The following is a 19,965-nucleotide window of genomic DNA, read 5'->3' on the forward strand; positions in this document are numbered from 1 at the left end:
ATTGCTTAAACGTGCTGTGATAGACAGTTTGTTTGCTTGGGAAGTTGTTGTATTTTAATGTTTTGGGTTCTCTTTGAAATGACTTTCACTTGGAAGCTAGGTGTATTATGTTTATTTTTTATTTCTCTAGAGATGGTATCCTGAAGTTTCATGTATTATTATTATCTGCTGCTGTCTTACTCATTGTGTTCCTGACAGGCACCTTGCTTTCAAAAGTAAAAGTTGGCATTCACTCAACTTGTCTTTCGGAGGCACCTTTCACCAATGTCTTTCAACCACATTTCCGAAGTCAATAACAAATCATTGTTTTGCGACCACAATTGAGGTTTCAAAGCAATCATACATTGCATGACATTACCCGCCACTTTCTTTTGTAATGTTATGTATCGCAAAGTTCTCTTTCCAAGTTGAGAAAACATATCTGACTCACAACGTGCCTTTTGTAGTTTGTAACCTGCATTTTTGTGGTGGGAAAACCTGTGATTTTGCATATACTTTGTACATGAGGCCCTTGTCTGGGGTACATGCTAACACTTCTCAGTTAAGAAGTCTCTTCAAGAATACTTCTTAATTGGGAAAGAGAAAAATGTGAACTCAAATATTGCAAGATATATGTTCGCCATACGTTTTCCAGTGTGAAACTTTTGTTCACAGAGCAACTGACGTGTGGGACTTTTATTGTTAATATTTAAGGGATTGATGTTTAAGATGGGATATGTAGCCCTATTGAGGTCTCCATTTAAAATAGGATTAGTGTTACCAAGTAATGATTCCAGTTTCTGCTGAATATCACTGAAGAAATCCACTGAGTCTGTTAAGGTAAGGTTTCTGGTCAGGAAGCACTCATCTGAACTATGGAGGTGGATAAGAAGCCTTCGCAATCCGCATTCCAAGACTCTATCCACAAGACATTTGCGTATTAGTATTACCAATGTGTTTTTCTTTTGTATGCATTCAGAAAAGAGAGCTGTGTCAACTTGCACTTGTAATTTTTTATATTCCATCTCTATTCCTCTAGTTTCTTCAGATAAGTTATTGTTGCCGTTAGGAGCGTTACAGTAATACAGTATTGTTTCCTCTTCTACAGATACTTGCAACCTTTAACCTTAAAGGCTGTAATATTGAGTTTATTCACACATTCTGCACTGGAATTTGTGATTATGATTATGTCTTCGGATTAATAACTTTGCTGAAAGTCTACTTACCTTATCCATTACAGAGCTCGAATATTCAGGCCCTCATTACCGCTTCGGCGGTCTTTTCACAAGACCGCCGAAGCTGCTGCAGCCAGCATACCGCCAGTATTGGCAATATGCTGCCCACCCTATTAGGAGTTTTGCGCTGGGCTAGCGGGCGAAAACAGTGTTTCGAAATCGATTCAGCGGCAATGTTGTGGTGTGTCGGGTGCGTCGCACATTTCACTGCCCGTAATTCGGGCAGTGAAAAGCACTATGGGGCTATCCATTAGTGCCCCTGCACTGCCCATGCCAAAGGCTGGAGGAAAAGGGACTCGTAATCCCCAGGGCAACGCTGCCCTGGTGGATTGCGACAGCTGATCTGCCAGGCTGCTGCCAGGCAGCAATCTGGCAGTGCAGGCGGTCAGACCGTGGCCCATCTGCCATGGTCATAATAGGACGGTCGGACCGACCCGTCTGCGGCAGTCCGACCACCATTGCATCTTGAGACCACCACACTCGTAATGAGGTCCTCAATGTCCTGCTGCACAGACCAGAGGTGCTAAACATTCTCCCTTCACCTGGAATGCCAAGCAAAGATAGTAATAGTTAAGAAACAGTGAGAGGAGAGAGAGAGTAAAGAATAAAAGAAGAGAAAAGGATGAGAGAATAAAAAGAGAAAGCATGAAGCAGCAGTCAGAAAAACTTACAACCTTACCAGCAGAACTGATCAAATCTTCCCAGGCACACCACACACTTCATTTTGGGCCCCATGTGGCCTTTGTGCATCTATCCGAGGCCATTATACAAACTCCAGCACCCCTCTCCCGGATATACACTAACTTCTATGAGGAAGATGGCTTAATTAGGTAATGAAGAGTGCTGGATTGTTATGCCTTCAGATCTCAGTGCTGCTCACTTGCCACTGTTGATTGAACTAGTTCATCATCATTATCAGCTTTATTTCGTTTTCATTACGAAACCATCAACAGCACAGCAAAATTAAAATAACAATTCATAAACAAATTCATAAGAATAATTAGATTGATGATTGAATTGGTTAAACTCGAGTCTCAAACATCAGATTAATCTTGTGATTTAACAAGTGTCAACTTTAACACATAACATCATAATTCAAGGCATTTTTTACCATAAACATCATAATCGCAGGTGTCATGAACATCATTCTAAAACTCCAATATGTAGTGTATCTTAAAATATACTCCTAGATAAGACAATTGTCATATTTATAACAAAGAGAGAGTATAGATCTGGATACACTTGAGCTACAATACATTTCCAGAGTATTAATTTCCAAAGAGTTAATTCATCGTTGTGTTCACTTGGGAATTATAGTAAAGTCTAGTCTACTGATATCAATTTAAGAGTTGGTACCTGATTCATCCTTGTAGTGCTGTGTACCAGTGAGTGATTCCAATGAAATTTAGAAAGGACATTTAAGTGTTATGAGTGTACTTAGTTAGGTTAATAGAGCATATATGTATGCCTCAGTCCTCAGCATGTGTATACATGACTGCTATAACAAAATAATCAGAAAGACCTGGGCCACTAATGCTTGATTCAGCCAGCCTTTGCACTATTCTGAAATCCAGGTGAAGCTCCATAAGACTGCAGAACCCCACTGATCATCTCAAGAGGTGTGGCCCTTCGATCCACGCCTTTAGAAAATACATTACAATCATGTTTTCTCTTGCCCAAGATGTATGTAATGAACGACTGCAACTTGGAGCTGCCACATTGCTCTCACCAGCATACAATGCTGTCTGTGCTCCAGTTTCTTCTTAAGCATGCTTACCCCCACCCCATTCTAAACCCCTTCACAAACTTCCTGTCTATTGTGTCAGTGTCATCTCTGCTGATACATTCTGGTTGGTCTACTCCTTGTGCTGTTGATGTCTTTGAGCCTCAAAGCAATTTGATTTGTTGTTCACACTCAACAAATATGGCTTTATGTGATTTGGAAGAATGTTTGGTATCAGTAAAACATTTAGCCTTTTTCTAAGATTCAGGAAACCTAAAGGAACAGTGGTCGGATATGGTTATTATTAGCGCTTCCTAATCAACGAGAACAAACGTTTTTATAAAATTCAGTGTTCCTCTGTGGCATTTTTTCAAAGTACAATGTGTAGGGGGGAAACGTATTAAAACAAAAGTATTATTATTTTCTTATGTGGGAAATTCTTGCAAAGAATTGCAGAGATAGTTTACAAAGAAGCTATGATGGATGTAAATGAAAATAAAGTTGACGAGATGTAATTGTAGATGGGATCAGCTACACAGTGTAAGACAACACCAAGGTAAACCAAGGTAACTTAAAATGTTCCTCTGAATTGCCTGATCAGTGCAGGGAAATTACTGGTGGAGACATTGGAGCAGGACACATCCCATGCTGAGAATGTTCTTTGCAACCATCATAGTTCCAGGAGGATTAAGCCCACTGTTCTCAATCGAATATTCATGCATTTTTGAAAATATTCTATTCTGTTCCTTTGTTGGACAGCAGGATTCATTGGAGTGCTACATTCTAATTTGATGGGCTTTTGGTAGGACTCCTTCACCTTTTTTAGTTGTTTATTTTTTTATTGAGAGTTTTATACAACGCATACTTGACCTGTGTTTATCAGAGCGTTAAATCGGTATGAAGAAGCCACAACAGGTTATAATGAAAAATGGTTCAGCAGATCATATGAGATGAGGAAGAGCAGCCTGTATCCGATAAACAGACATTGACAAGACAATACCGTCCTGAAATGACATAAGGTCAGTGTATAATTAAGAAAAAATGAGAGCCAGCAAATTCACCATGGAGGGACTCCCGAACTGCAGTCATGACATGGCGGGTCAGTCGATTAGATATGTTTCAAATAGAAAAGATTTAACACTCTTCATTAAGGCCAAAGTGGATGGGTCAGTGCTCAGAGATCAGATATCTCCAGAACGGGTGAGTTTTGGGGCCATTGGTCTACCCAGTTGCCATTCACATTTTGCTTAGATAATGGATCAATAGGTCAAACCACTTCAGCCACTGGACCGTGTGCTCTGTGAGTGACGGCATTTGCACTGATCTACAGATCGTTTCTCTGCACCTGCAAGAATAATATTTTCCTGTTAGTGCATTAAATCTAAAAATAACTATTCAGCGCACACCTTCCTACTAGGAAGCATGGGTACAGTTTTACTACAATTATTTGTAATGGTTCATTTTACTTTAAATTAAATGTAATACTTTATTTCAAGCGTACAGTCACCAGGTTTCGATAGTTGCTCGCTGTCTTTTTTTCTTCTGTTCATTTCTTTATATTGTATATGCTTGCAATAAAAACATCAGAATCACACCTGCTTGCTAAGGCAAGATATAGTCTTTGCTAGCATTTGTTTAATATATGTTGTGGTTTCTTGATTCTTATTAGTCCATAAAATTTAATGTATATGTCATTTCAGGTACATCAAGATGACAGGAGCACTTCCTTGTTAACAAAGGCAAATACAGAGATGCGGTGCCTACGAAACTTTAAAAGGTGTAGACCACCTGATTGAAGACGTTACATTCCACTACTCATCCAGTGCAGTGAGTACACAAATGTGTTGTATGTTACTAGAGTAAATGCCTCCTGTATTTCTATTGGCTGACGTATGCTCAGTGCAGAGTTTGAGAAATAATGAGAAGCTTATGCAAATCTTGTCTAAGGATCAGCTTCAAAAACTGGTGGTAACTAAGTGGCAGATGTACGAAGCTTTTTGCATGGCGCAAACAGCGAAATTCGCTGTTTGCGCCTTGCAAAAAGCACATTGCGATGCTCATTCCCATTTTGCGAGTCGGTAACCTGGTTACCGACTCGCAAAATGGGAATGCGACTCGCAAATAGGAAGGGGTGTTCCCCTTCCTATTTGCGATTCGCATCGCGATGTAGAGTTGCTTTGTGACCGCGAACGCGGTCGCAAAGCAATTCGCAGTTAGCACCCATTTCAAATGGATGCTAACCCATTCGCAAAAGGGACGGGGTCCTCATTTTTTCATTTGTGTTGCAACTCGTTTTCCTTTAAGGAAAACGGGCTGTAATACAAAAAAAAAACTGCTTTATTTAAAAGCAGTCACAGACATGGTGGTCTGCTGTCTCCAGCTGAGTGCTGTGAATCGGAAGGGGGGCCGCAAATTGCGACCCACCTCATTAATATTAATGAGGTGGGTCTTTGCGACCCCCTTGCGATTCGCAGATGGTGTCAGGGACACCATCCTGCATCCGGGTTTGCGACTTGCAAATTGCGAGTCGCAAACTCGGATTTGCTACATCTGGCCCTAAGTATCATCAAAAATCAACACTACATTTTCTGCAAATAAAAAAATAACAGGCTTGAAGAACAGCTCACTGAGGAAAACAGAAAGGTGATGGTGCCCTTAGAAGTAACACCTTTACAGGTTGAATCCATGTTAATATTAAATAAATAGAGTGGATCACAGATGCTGAAGGAATATATGGGCAGCACCAAGGTCCACAGTAAAACGATTCACATGTCGCACACAGATGATTAATTGCATCCACCCAAAGGGTCTGACCAGGATGAGCAGTAGAACAATTCATAGGTAGCCTGTTGGAGTGGAATGGAACAAGCTCGTGATACACAGGTAAGGACCATGTAGGAAAAAAGATTTCAAAGTGTAGCATGCTTTAGGGATATAATGGACTGGCAGCACCCACAAGCAGGTTTGTAAATTTAAATTTGTTATCTAGGGCCTTCATTACGAGTTGCCGGGGGAGGTGTTCCTGGGAGGATTACTGTTCTGGACAAATAGGAGTGATCTGGTGTTTCTGGATCTTAATTCAGTGGACTGGAAACACCTGGTTTTACTGGGTACAGATCCGCACTTGGTAAAATCGTGGTTGAAGCGTGGTAAAGGCTTTAGGGAGGAGTCAAAGCTCAGCCCCCATGTTGCCCCTCCAACACCATGGGCAGAGCAAACAGTGCCCCCCCCATGAGAGGCCAAAACCTTTGCATGGTCCAAATGCCCTTTTCTCCCCTCCCTCCATGCCCAGCACTTCCAACCTGCCCCAGGCCCCGCAGATATATGTCACCTGCTGATATCGGAGCATATATAAGCAATCCCCGGTGACAGGAACAATCTGTAGTCCTGGGTCTGGCAGGCTATTCCCCATTGTGTGCAGTTTACATTGTAAACACGGCTAAGCCATAGGGAGTCATTGGTTGGTTGTTTTTTTCTCTCACAGAGTTAATGGGGAACTTGTAATGCGGGCCTAGCTGGTGAGTTGGCAATTCACTAGATATATCCAGAGGTATTATGAAGTAATTTAGGGGCCCAGGGGGTTGACGTCTGTCAGTTTGTGTGAGATGATTTAATTTGCTCTTGGATAGATTAGAAGTCCTGACCTTAGTTCCAAACAGGCAGGTCACTGCAGGGAGTCGGGCATAAGTCTTTGGCTATGATAAATGGTTTTGACTTTTTTGGGAAGGAAGGATAAGTATAGCTAACTACATTGTCATATGGCCTGTTGAACCAATGGATAGCTGTCACGGTTGTGGGGGGGTGTGTGGGGGAGGGTGGTGATGTAATTGATATGCAATCAGATATGAAACTCACAGAGCAGTCGTCATTCTTGTCTGACCTTCAGCAAGCTGTCTAATCTGATTGTTTTCTAGGAGCTTAAATAGAAAATCAATAAAAATAATAAAATTATTAGTCCTTCTACAAACATGTCGAAGAATTTAAAAGTAAGGATGTCTAGAGTATTACTGTTGATGTCGTAATGCCTAGTCTCAAAATGTACCATATAAGTAATCTGAGTTTTTATAAAATGGTTTCCTGTATCTTTCTTGCTCTCTAACTCTTTAAAACATCCCCTAGATTGATTCATTATTGTTGATAAGCAGTGTCTCAGGAATTGAAGTCAAGGAATGAACTATTCAGTTGTTAACCATTAAATCAAATCTGGTTTCAGACATTTTTTTAAATAGATTCTGCTTCATGGGATTCTCTTTGATATCCATATACAGGAGAATAACTTCCCACTAGTTTGGGATCCACCAAACACATTTTACTACATATATTTATATATATATTTATTTATATATATATATATATATATACATATATATATATATATATATATATACACACACACACACACTTTTTTTTTTTATTTAAAAAAAATGCATTAGTATAAAAGAACCATGCCTATCTGAGGCCACTTTCTCTACATCAATAAGAGTTAGGGAACTGTGCTGAAATGTTTGTGTTTCTAGTTTCAAGAGCAAAAGCAATTTGCTCGAGAAGTGTTTTTTCAAAAAATGATGTTGTTAAGAATTTAAAATATGCTTTTCCGATTGCACTTATTACCAGTAGCTGCCGCCACATAACTCAAGGGGGGGGGGGGGGGATGACAGACGAGGTGAAAAAAAAAAACGCACTTACCTTTCCTCTATCCGTGCTGCCTCACTCGTCGCCCCTCTTGTGGTGCCCCAGCATTCACTGCTGGGACACCAGCACAGGCTCCCCAGCAGTCTTGGTGCTGCTTTTGTGCCAAATCTAGCATCAAAGCAGCACCAGGATTGGTCTGAGCAGCTCAGACTGCCACTTAGACACAGCCCTGGGGGCCTCTGCAGTTTCTCCAGCCCGGCAGTTTAACACAGTCAGGCTGGAGAAACCTAAGTGCGTATGCGTGTTTGGCTGGCCTGAGATGGCTAGCCAAACGCACAGGTGCACTTAGGTGCAATCTCCCCTCCTCGCCCCTCCCACTTCCCATGGCCCAGCCCTGCCCCTCCCGGCACTGCTGGCTGTGCCAAAGCAGAAAAGTAAAAATATGTTAAACTATTGTTTTATTTTTCTGCTTCTGGCTCAGCTAGTGTGGTGACTGACGCTCCTTCCTCATAGCGAAGGAGCCGCCACTGCTTATGACTGCAGCTTTTGTCAGTTTAATTTAAAGATTGAGATACCACGGGTATTTGAGCATCAGAGCACAGGTAGCCGAGAGATCAGAGAGCAAAGCTTTTACCAAAGTCTATTTGAGTTGTCAAAAGCATTACAGAGTCAGCACTGATTGCAACCCTTAGTGTAATATTTTGTGCCTTTGATACGTTTTCTATTGTTTCTGCAGCTTCTGTCTCCATATTTTTAATCTTCATGTGCTGGGTGGGGCAATAGTGTAAGGATGATTTATTTTCTCTGTGAAACTTTAACTGTAATAATGAAGGATCGACGGACTATTGTTTGTATTTTTTCTGTTGAAGTTTTGAAATAAAATACAATTTGGAGTCTTTTTTTGCATAGGAAAGTTTTCGAACTCAGGCAGTGTTCACAATGTTCATTGAGAGGATTATATTTTAGGGAATGGACCACTGTTAGACCTGACAGCCTTAGGGTGGTCACCCCTAACTTTTTGCCTGCCTCCCTCCACTTTTCAAATATATTTTTTTTGCTGGTTTTAGGACTCTGCGCACTTTACCCCTGCTAACCAGTGCTAAAGTGCATATGCTCTCTCCCTTAAAACATGTTGACATTGGATCATACCCAATTGGCTTATTAAATCTACTTGTAAGACTCCAGTAAAGTGCACTACATGTGCCTAGGGCCTGTAGATTAAATGCTACTAGTGGGCCTGCAGCACTGATGGTGCCACCCACATAAGTAGTCTCTTAACCATGCCTCAGGCCTGCCATTGCAAGGCCTGTGTGTGCAGTATCACTGCCACTTCGAATTGGCATTTAAAAGTACTTGCCAAGCATTAAACTCCCCTTTATCTACATATGTCACCTCTAAGATAGGCCCTCTATACCACATAGGGCAGGGTGCTATGTAGACAAAAGGCAGGACATGTACCTGTGCAGTTTATAGGTCCTAGTAGTGTAAAACTCCTAAATTCGTTTTTACACTGCTGTGCGGCCTGCTCCTTTCATAGGCTAACATTAGGGCTACCCTCATATACTGTTTGAGTGGTAGATTCTGATCTGAGAGGAATAATAGGTCATATTTAGTATGGATAGAATGGTAATACAAAATCCTGCTCACTGGTGAAGTTGGATTTAATATTACTATTTTAGAAATGCCACTTTTAGAAAGTGAGCATTTCTCTGCATTTAAATCCTTCTGTGCCTTACAATCATGTCTGTCTGGGTTAGTTGACAGGTCCCTTGTGCTTTCAACTCAGACAAACCCCAAACACATGATGCTCAGTCACACTTGCACACATCTGCATATGGAATGGGTCTTCCTGGGCTGGGAGGGTGGAGGGCCTGACACTTACATGTCAAAGGACAGTAGCCTGCCCTCACACAAAGGACTGCCACACCCATTACTGGGACCCTGGCAGGCAAGATGGAACTGAAAGGGAACCTTGTGCACTTCTAAGCCACTCTTTGAAGTCTCCCCCACTTCAAAGGCACATTTGGATATTCAAGCAGGGTCTCTGACCCTACCAACTCAGACACTTCTGGACAAGATACCACTGGAGAAGAAACCCTGAACCAGAACCTGCAACCTGCCAAGAGGAACTGCCTTGCTGCCCAAAGGACTCACCTGACTCCTTTTCTGCAAAGGACTGCTGCCCTGCTGTTGCCCTGTTGCCTTGCTGTCCTCTGGCTCTGCTGAGAAGTGCTCTCCAAGGGCTTGGATAGAGTTTGCCTCCTGTTCCCTAAAGTCTTAGGACTAAAAAGACTTCATTCTTGCAAAAAGAACTCCTTGTGCGGCAAAAAGCGACGCACAGCCTGCATTGCGGTGAGAGAATCACCACACGCCGAACCGGATTGACGCAGCCTGGCTTCCCGAAGAGGAAAATGACGCAGAGCCAGCATTACAACCGGAAATTCGGCTCACGGGCCACTGGATTGACGCAAAGCCGAGCCGGAACAACGCAGCCCAACTTCCTGAGAGGAATCAATGCAGCGCCTGCCGTGTGGCAGACATTTCCACACATCGCCCACCGGATTGACGCATCCCCTCTGACTTCGTCTTGCATGCCCAGGATTTCAACGCTTTGTCCCCGGGACGTCCTAAAGCCCCACAACCTGAAGAGGATTCCAGTCTATGCGCCGGAAATCGACGCATAGCCTGCCCTGTGTGAAAATGCAACTATGCATCATCTGTGTGCACCGGAAAAATCAACGCACACCTCCCCGTTTTCCACGCAACTCCTCCTCTGCGGTCCCTTGCGGAAAAATTGAGCGCAAAGAAGGTACTTTTCACTTGCAAGAGACATTTGTTGCTTTTTAAGAACTAAAAACTCTTTATATCATTTTCTAAGTGATATTCCAACGAGTACTTATTGAATCTTAATTGTTTTGACTTGCATTTAGCCAGATAAATATAATATATTTTTCTAAACACTGTGTGTGGTGTTATACTGTGTTATTGCATGATTTATTGCACAAATACTTTACACATGGCACTAAGCAGTCAGGCTTAACTTAGAAGGCAAAGCTACCACAGGGTGGGCACAGGATAATTTGGATTGTGTGTGACTTACCCTGACTAGAGTGAGGGTCCTTACTTGGACAGGGGGTAAGCTGACTGCCAACCAAAGACCCCGTTTCTAACATTTGTGATCAGCGGTGAGGATAGGATTTGTATTTGTGCAGTGACATACAATAGCTAAGTATTGACTACCTACTCACAGTTGAAGTCAACTTTATTTTTTTTTATTTTTCTGCAATTTTATTCTCTTCCTGATTTGTAACTAAATCCTAATGCAACATGTCTCTGGCTGGGTCTCAAGCAGGAGCTGAAGATTTTGACCTAGCCGAGCTGGAGACATACACTGTCAAACATCTGAAGGGGTTGTGCAAAGAGTTGGGAGTACCCACCCAGGGTTCCTCCAAGAAGGAGGAGTACCAAATGGAGCTGATGGCCTGGGCAGAAGCCCATTCAGAGGAGAATGTTGAGGAGGATGAGCAGAAGGATGGCCCCTCAAAGGATTTCTTGCCAGTAGTGGGGGATGTTACCCTTGGATTTGTGCCCCCTAGTAGACCAGGGAGCAGTGTCTCTAGCCATGGCCTTACCGCAGAGGAAAGGAGGGAGAAGAGAGAATTCTCACTACAAACGGCAAAGTTAAAAATTGTTTGAAGCTCATCAGGAGGAGAGGAGAGGAGAGCAGAGAGAGAAGCCAAACAGGCTGAAGCTGAGAGAGCAGCCACGCAAATTGAGGCTGAGAGAGCTGAGGCTGCGGCTGAGAGAGCCTTGGCTGAAAAGAAACTTTTGTTCATGAACTGAGTCTCAAGGAGCTGGATATTAAGGCAAGACAGTCTGAGTCCAGCATTGATGGTGGCAGCACATGTTCAGGACCTGCAGGAGAAGGGACGGTTCATATACCCAAAATGTAGTGCCAAGTTATGTGGTGGGAGATGACATTGACAAGTGGTTGGCTACTTATGAAGTTGCACTAAGGGCTCATGGGGTCTTTGAAGAGCAATGGGGGGCAGCCTTGTGGTGGTATGTACCAATAGTGGGGAGGGACACACTCCTTGCATTGGATCCTAAGGATCAAAACAGATACACACCCATGAAAACTGCTTTGCTTGCCAAGTTTAGGCTGACACCTGAGAAGTACCGCCAGAGGCAGCACCAAGCTCTCCGCACAGAACTGGGTAGACTTCTTTGATTTCCCCAGTAAGGCACTGAATGGATGGGTGCGGAGCAGTAAAGTAGATGACTAATCTGGGTTATACAATCTGATCCTGAAAGTGTTCAGTGTTTGCTTTACAGAGTTGTTCCAGCACCTAGTTGACAGTAAGCTAACTGATCCTAGAAAGCTTGCTGAGAAGGCAGACCTTTAGGTTAGCACCAGAGTGTCCAAAAAGGTACCTGGGGGGACACCCACAAAGGTGGTCAGTGTTCCCAAGAGAAGAAAGAGGAGGGAGAAAAACTTAAACATAAGGAGTTCTCAAAAGGTCCCCAAAACAATACCCGGGGGGAGGAAAGGGGAATGGTACCCAGTCCCAACCTGAGTCTGAGAAGAGGCCAGGATACTTTGAAAAAAAGCAAGGGAGATTTGTCCCCACATGCTTAGAGTGCTTCAAGCATGGACACTCTAAGGGTGACTCCCAGTGTCCCAAGAGGGCACGGCCCCCCACTGGATGGCAGATACCTGGGCTGGCTAGGGTCACGCTCGGGGAGGAGGTAGTCCCAGCTAGCTTTGGAGAGCAGACAGAAGTGCCACTAGTCTCCCTGGGAGATAAGGAAATGGTGCCAAAAGCCTACATGCCTGCAAATACTTCCAAGTATAGGCAGTGGGTCACTATTGATGGGTAAAGGGTGGAGGCTCTGCGTGACACAGGAGCCAGTATGACTACTGTCGGGGGTCAGCTGGTGTCAGCAGAGCAAATCATCCCTAATACATTCCACCAGTTCATAGTCGCTGACAATCGTGAGAGTCACCTACCGATGGTTCTGGTTCCCTTTGAGTGGGGGGGGTCTCTGGTACTCTAAAGGTAGCTGTGAGGCCTCCCATGCCTGTAGATTGTCTGTTAGGCAATGTTCTTGAGCATACTCCCTGGAAAGAGGTAGAGCTCAGATCCCATCTGGAGATGTTTGGTTTGCCTGAGTGGGTCTGCATGACCACAAGGTCCGTGGCTGCCTGGGAAGGGAGGCAAGGGCGTTTGGAGCCTGGAACAATAACCCAGACAGCTGCACAGAGGAAGGGCAAGGGGCGTGGGAAACCCGCCCAAGATATTCCCGCAGTGGTTGATGGGGTCCCAGAAGAGGAGGCTCCTGAGCCAACTGGGGAAGATATTGCCAACCTGGGTAACCTACCTGAGCTTGCTCGCTGGCAAGTGGAGGGTGGGCCCACCAGGGAGGAATTCTGCAAAGCGCAGAAGGAGTGCCCCACTCTTGAGGGTCTGAGGCAACAGGCCTCAGCCCAAGCAGCAGGTGAAGCCTCTGGTGATCACCATATATACTGGGAGAATTATCTCCTCTACAGTGAACCTAAGGTTCCGGCCGTTGGGGCAGCATGTGTGCTGGTGGTCCCTCAGTGTTACCGGGCCTTCCTACTGGGCTTTGCTCACAACATCCCCCTGGCAGGACATTTGGGCCAAGACAAAACCTTTGCCAGGCTTGTCACCCACTTCCATTGGCCTAGAAAGCAAGTAGCCTCAGATAACTTCTGTAGGGCCTGCCCCACCTGCCAGGCTAGTGGGAAGACAGGGAAAAGGCTTAAGGCCCCCCTGATCGCACCCTGTCATTGGCACCTCCTTTGAAAGGGTGGGCATCAATGTTATTGGTCCCTTGCATCCCAAAACCGCCCTAGGCAACAGGTTTATCCTGGTTTTGGTGGACCATGTCACCCGCTATCCAGAGGCGATCCCTCTAAGGACAGTGACTGCACCGGTGGTGGTGACCAGAGCTCTGATGGGGATATTTACCCAGGTGGGGTTCCCAAAGGAGGTTGTGTCGGACAGAGGCACAAACTTCATGTCAGCGTACATAAAGTCCATGTGGGATGAGTGTGGGGTAAACGACCGGTTTACCACCCTTTACCATCCTCAAACCAATGGGCTTGTTGAGAGATTCAACAAGACCCTAAAAGGCATGATCACTGGCCTACCCGAGGCCATGAGTTGTAAGTGGGATCTCCTCTTGCCGTGCCTTCTCTCTGCTTATAGGGAGGTGCTCCAGAAAGGGTCGGGGTTCAGCCCCTTTGAACTTCTCTATGGTCACCCTGTAAGCAGACCATTAAGCATAGCATAGTAAAGGAGGGATGGGAGAAAGCTCTCAGGAAACATCCCCAGGATGTGGTCAGTTACATGCTGGCCCTCCGCAACCAGACACTCTTCCCTGTTCTCCTTCACGCCTGGACTCACACACTTGTGTGTCCATGACATTGACACCGGAGACAGCCCACCTGTAAAGAATAAGATTTACAGGGTGTCAGACAAAGTGAGGTCCAGTATCAAGGATGAAGTTTCCAAGATGCTGGCTCTTGGGGTGATAGAGAAGTCCTGCAGTCCTTGGTCCAGCCCAGTAATGTTGGTTCCCAAGGCTGCTGTCCCGGTGCCAAGCCAGATCTTAGGTTCTGCCTGGATTACCTGGGTCACAACTCCGTCACGAAGACAGATGCTCACCCCATACCCAGAGCTGATGAGCTCGCAGACAGGCTCGGCACTGCCAAGTTCCTTATTACCTTTGACCTCACGTCAGGGTACTGGTAGATCGCCTTGACTAAGGGGGCTCAAGAAAGATCCGCTTTCTCCACTCCTGAGGGCCATTACCAGTTCAGAAAAATGCCCTTTGGATTGAAAAATGCCCCCGCTACCTTCCAACAGTTGATTAACGGGGTCCTAGCTGGCAAGGATGTCTTCTGCGCATCCTACCTAGACGACATAGCCATCTATAGTTCCAGCTGGGAGGAACACCTGCTCCACCTCAAGGAGGTGCTTCAGGCCCTGCAACAGGCATGCCTGACCGTCAAGGCTGGTAAGTGCCAGATTGAGCAGGAGTCTGTGGTGTACTGGGGACACCTAGTAGGTGGTGGCAAGGTGCAGCCCCTCCAGGCAAAGATTGAAACTATCAAGGCCTGGCAACCACCTACAATCCAAACCGAGGTGAGGGCCTTCTTGGGCCTCACTGGTTATTACTGTAGGTTTGTCAAGGGCTATGGAACTATTTTGTCACCCTTGACAGAACTCACATTCAAAAAGCAACCTAGGCTGGTGAATTGGACAGAAGCTTGTCAGAAAGCCTTTGACTCCCTGAAGGAAACCATGTGCACGGCCCCCATGCTCAAGGCACCTGACTACTTCCAGGAATTTATTGTGCAGACAGACGCTTCAGAGCATGGCATAGGGGCAGTTTTAGCACAGCTAAATGAGGAGGGCCTAGACCAACCAGTAGTCTTTATTAGCAGAAGACTATTACCACAGGAACAGAGGTGGAGTGCTATTGAGAGAGAGGCATTTGCTTTGGTCTGGGCACTGAAGAAGCTGAGACCATACATTTTTGGGACTCACTTCCGGGTTCAGACAGACCACAGGCCCTTCAGATGGCTCATGCAGATGAGGGTCGAGAATCCTAAACTCTTGAGGTGGTCCATTTCCCTCCAGGGGATGGACTTTACGGTGGAGCATCGCCTGGGGATTGACCAAGCCAACGCTGATGGTCTCTCCAGATACTTCTGCCTTAGCGATGAGAGCTCTCAGGAGGTTGGGTAGCTCTCCCCACTTTCAGCAGGGGGACACATGTTAGACCTGACAGCCTTAGGGTGGTCACCCGTAACTTTTTGCCTGCCTCCCTCCACTTTTCGGACACTGTTTTTGCTGGCTTTAGTACTCTGCACACTTTGCCCCTGATAACCAGTGCTAAAGTGCATATGTTCTCTCCCTTAAAACATGTTGACATTGGTTCATACCCAATTGGCTTATTTATTCTACTTGTAAGACCCCAGTAAAGTGGGTACATGTGCATCTACCTGTGCCCAGGGCCTGTAGATTAAATTCTATTAGTGGGCCTGCAGCACTGATTGTGCCACCCACATAAGTAGCTTCTTAACCATGCCTCAGGCCTGCCATTGCAATGGCCTGTGTGTGCAGTTTCACTGCCACTTTGACTTGTCATTTAAAAGTACTTGCCAAGAATCACATATATCCATTTTCACAGCTGTTAAATGTATTTTTGTGGAGAAAAGGAGCCATCTTGTCTTTTTTTACCTGGTTTGACTTTTAACATTTCCATTTTTGTGATGGAATGCAAGAAAACGTGTTGGCTGCCCTCAGAAATGTTTCAGTGGCCTTCAGCCAATCACATGACGTTTTTGCCACTTTTTTATTCTTTTCATTAATATCAGGAATGTCACTCAATGAAAGGGTATGTTTTTCATGTTTTCTTTTTTTTTGTAAGTGTTCCTAATTTCCTGATCTGAACGTAAACGCAGAGACACCCAAAAGGTACCAAAATAAAGCCACGCTCCATGTATCTGTCGTTCTTGGTGCATTTCTGTTCCTTTCACTATCTATCTGTGCATAGAACGTTTCCTATGGAAATTTCCATTAGGAATTTCATTTTTTGGAACCCTTATATTGTCCTCTGGCCGTAGTGTACCAAATTTCCCTAGTGACTGTACAGACTTTTTGTTTCAGAATGTTTGATGCAGATTACTAGAGACAGAAAGATATGTGCATAAGGACATTTCTCACATTTCAGCCTCGGCTATAGATAGGTCAGTCCATACCTAATATGTCAGAAGTAGCAGTAACACCTCTGCATTTGCGGCTGAGATACTTAGTCCACGGGGTTGTCTTTCTTCTTGTAAGAAAATTGTGCATGAAGTTAAACAGTGTCAAGTTAAAAGAGTGTCGTGACCGATCCACTGAAGGCTTACACTCAAAAAATGTCAGCACATAGTCCAAGAGGGCGACGTTGTTGGGGTGATCCTGTTTTAACTCCATCACTAATTGTTTCTCTCCACTGCATCTAAAACTGTTGAATAGATTTATACCACACTTGGCAAGAAGATAGAACTTTTGGGGATTTTTTTTTGTTTGATGTAAATACAGTCAGTACTTTCTGAATTCTAAAAAGTGTCCACTGAACTTTGAAGGGTTAAATTTTGTACATGTGAACAGTAAATTCACAGTCTTGGGGGTTATTAGCGGTTTCTGAATGCCGCGTCTAGTGTGCCAGAGTGTCCACTACCCAGGGGATGCTCATACACTCCACCAATGCGCGGGGCCTTGTGCTACATGTCCTGGAAGTAGGGTCTGTACAACTGTGCATAGTAGAAGGTATTGTTAGCATGGTATGGGGATTTAGATCTTCCCCACGCCAAGACCCCATACACATTGGAAAAAAGCAATACTTCTTTACTCACGAATTATGCATGTTATTTAAAACATAGAAATTCCAACTAAAAACTTTAATCCAAGCAGTGCTCTGGTTAAAGTCAAAAATCTAAAAAAAAAACTCACTAAAATATAGCAGTTGCAGAGCAATACATATTGATAATGCTCATAATGCAACTTGTTGCTTGTGTATAATTTGGTAATTTGTACATTTACTTAGACAATAATTACCTTTCTCATATAATTTGCATTTTGTTGCATATATGACTGACTCTGCCCCACCTGCCTCTAAAGTCAGACCTGTTGAGCAGACAGTTAAACCTACAAGGTGACCCCATCTCTACTGTTATTGCCCACAGCCAGTTCTCGCCTACTATTAACTACACGTCCTGAGTTGAGTCTTGGGAGCCCACAGTTGTAAAGGAAAAAGTCAAACATTCAAACCCCAGGAGACAGAGTGCTGCAGGCTAAAAACTCGGGATCCCCTTCAGGGTATCACAGATGACATGGGGCAGTTTGACAGTATCTCTGGATGTCACCTCTGAAAGACAGGCACACTTGTAGCAGAGATTATCACATATCAGCCTGAGCATTGGCGGGTGGCTTTACTGAGCAGCTGTCACTTTTCAGGATCACCTGGAACAATCTAGTAGAACTGGTTAAGGATCAGTCACTCGACAGAATTGGTTCTGAAATGCTGATAGGACTGGTTCAGTTCAAGCTTGGCACAATCGGTTAGTGTCAGTATCACCCCTGAAATGACTAGCTGGCAGGAGCCTAATCAGTCATGAGTCTTGCACCTGAAAGTGTAATAAAGATGATTACAAAACACGTAAGGACGGACGTTAATAAACCGGTGTATGGGTGCATAGAAGATATCGAAGTTTTTCAAAACATAATATGGTTTCCGCGTGTGTATTGTGGAGAATAACAGCCACGCACTCACGTATAAAAACCAAAACAATCTTTGAATACCCTTTGGTGTTATAATTCCACCATTTTTCGAACCATATTATGGTTCCAGTTGAATATTGTATAGAATGACAGCAAGCACGTGTTACTCAGAATCTAACTTCTGTCATAAGCATGTTTGAATGTGCCTTGATCAGTCAAGCCCTAAGCACCCGCTTTCATTTTACTGACCCCAACACTATTTTGTCACACAATAAAAATCAAATAAGCATTTTAAAAACATAACAAGTATAAGTGTAGAATGAGCTTTCACTCTGAGGAGTCTCTTTCACTTAGATCAGATGACATATGTGAATTACCCAAATCAAATAACACTCATTTTATCAACCTCAGAAGGATAAAAGACCGAGTGGACGTGTCATGATTTGAACTTGAGAACACTGCAGTGGATGCGGTAGTTTACTGAGCAACCCAACCAGACGCAGTATCATACAAGAATTTCTACAAATTATAGAACTTTTACTTAAAGTATATATTTTACTCCTTCTTTACTCTAACAGAGGTTGAGTTGAGACCTTTTGAGTCTTGTAACTATTAAGTTACTTGACTTGTAGGTCTTGCGATATTTATATATATTTTTTATTTATGAAGCCCTCTGACATACATTCTGAAGAAAACGGGAGAATGAAAAGCAATCGCCAAAGGCGATTTTGACGTGTTCCAGGTAGACAGTGAAGTGCAGATCTTAGGACCTTAACAAAGGCAGTTCCTGGGCCACGGTCTTTTGGACGTGATCAAAGGTAGAGAACAGGGGGTTTTTGAGGAATAGGATGCGGATATGTGGATATGGCCAAATCCTGTTTGTCCAGTGTCCTCTTGGCTTTCTAAAGCAGACTGAACTTCAGAAAGCGTAAACTTTTTAAAAAGACTAGAAACTCAATACACCCAGCATAGAGCCTCCATGTAGGCCAATGCCAAAGGTGCTCAAATTAAAATGAAAACATCAAGGAAAAGCACACAGAGCCTCATTAAGCATCAAGGTAATCCCAGTGCAACTGGTCACATGAGTTACTGACATCTTTGCGATTACTGGTCATAAAGGTGCACGTGGATGGTTAGTTTTCACCTGGACATTCCAGCTGATAAAAGTAAGCAAAAAGCCTGAGTGAAAAACTCCCCACCAGTAGCAAATAACCCGCGTAAATCACTGCTTTGTGTGTAAATAGAGATTCATGCATACTAGTCTCCATTTCTTAGGGCCAACTCTGTACTATCAAAATCACTTGAAGGAACACGGGAGGGGGTAAGACCACATATCACATTCCATTAAATATACAGCAAAACACAAAAGATGCTTGTGGACTAGAGTCAGAATGTAAAAGTGCTCCGTTTAGAGGTAAATGGAAGTTCCGTATGTATGTTACCCGGTAATTCTATGTCAGGACCGGCGGCGAGGATTATGCTTTACTTTCTTTCTTTACTTCCAGCAGACTTCAACATTTAGCTCATTAACTAACTTTCTCATCAGCCCCAGGGAAGCACTACAGAAGAACAGTCAATAAACATGAGGATCCAGCATTATATGTGAACATCCCCTGCGTATCCTCCTTTTTCTTTCCCGCATTCCAGCAGCTAAGTACCCCTTTTTTATCTGCTTATTTATTAATCAGCGTGTTTGCTGTGTACTACATTGTTTTATTCCAGTATAATTGTTACGCACATTTCAGTGCTCCTTTCGTGGCAGCTGCCAGTCCCAGGACCGCATGAGTGCGGTAAATCTGGCCACCACTAGGGGCTCAGGTCACAGGCGTTTCTCGTCACCGCAGATGCACTCTAGTCAATCCCCATAAAAGGTAACTGATGAGCAATGTCCCTGCAGTATCCCCAGCTCTCCCGAGCCACCTGGAAGCCCTAACGTCCACAGTTACGAGTCTGTATTTTGTTTACACAAACAGAGTTTGTGTCGAACAGCTGACACCCGCCGAGCGCATCGGCAGTATTCAGCGCACGTAACCTGCGCTCTGCGCTGTTCAAAGGTCCATGCGCGGGCTTTCACAACACCTGTGAAGTTCTGGGTGAG

The 19,965-nt window shown here is 44.2% G+C and overlaps 1 protein-coding gene across 2 annotated transcripts in view; it reads left to right on the forward strand.

Moving 5' to 3' along the window:
* Window positions 1-19,965, forward strand: part of LRRC8B (leucine rich repeat containing 8 VRAC subunit B) — a 177,326-nt gene that overhangs the window by 74,068 nt on the left and 83,293 nt on the right. For both annotated transcript variants that reach the window (XM_069232322.1, XM_069232321.1), the window contains one exon: window positions 4,638-4,764. The gene's annotated coding sequence lies outside the window, so the exon portion shown is untranslated. The remainder of the gene's footprint in view (window positions 1-4,637; window positions 4,765-19,965) is intronic.

The sequence above is a fragment of the Pleurodeles waltl genome, chromosome 4_2, assembly GCF_031143425.1.
Source record: "Pleurodeles waltl isolate 20211129_DDA chromosome 4_2, aPleWal1.hap1.20221129, whole genome shotgun sequence".
NCBI lineage: Eukaryota > Metazoa > Chordata > Amphibia > Caudata > Salamandridae > Pleurodeles > Pleurodeles waltl.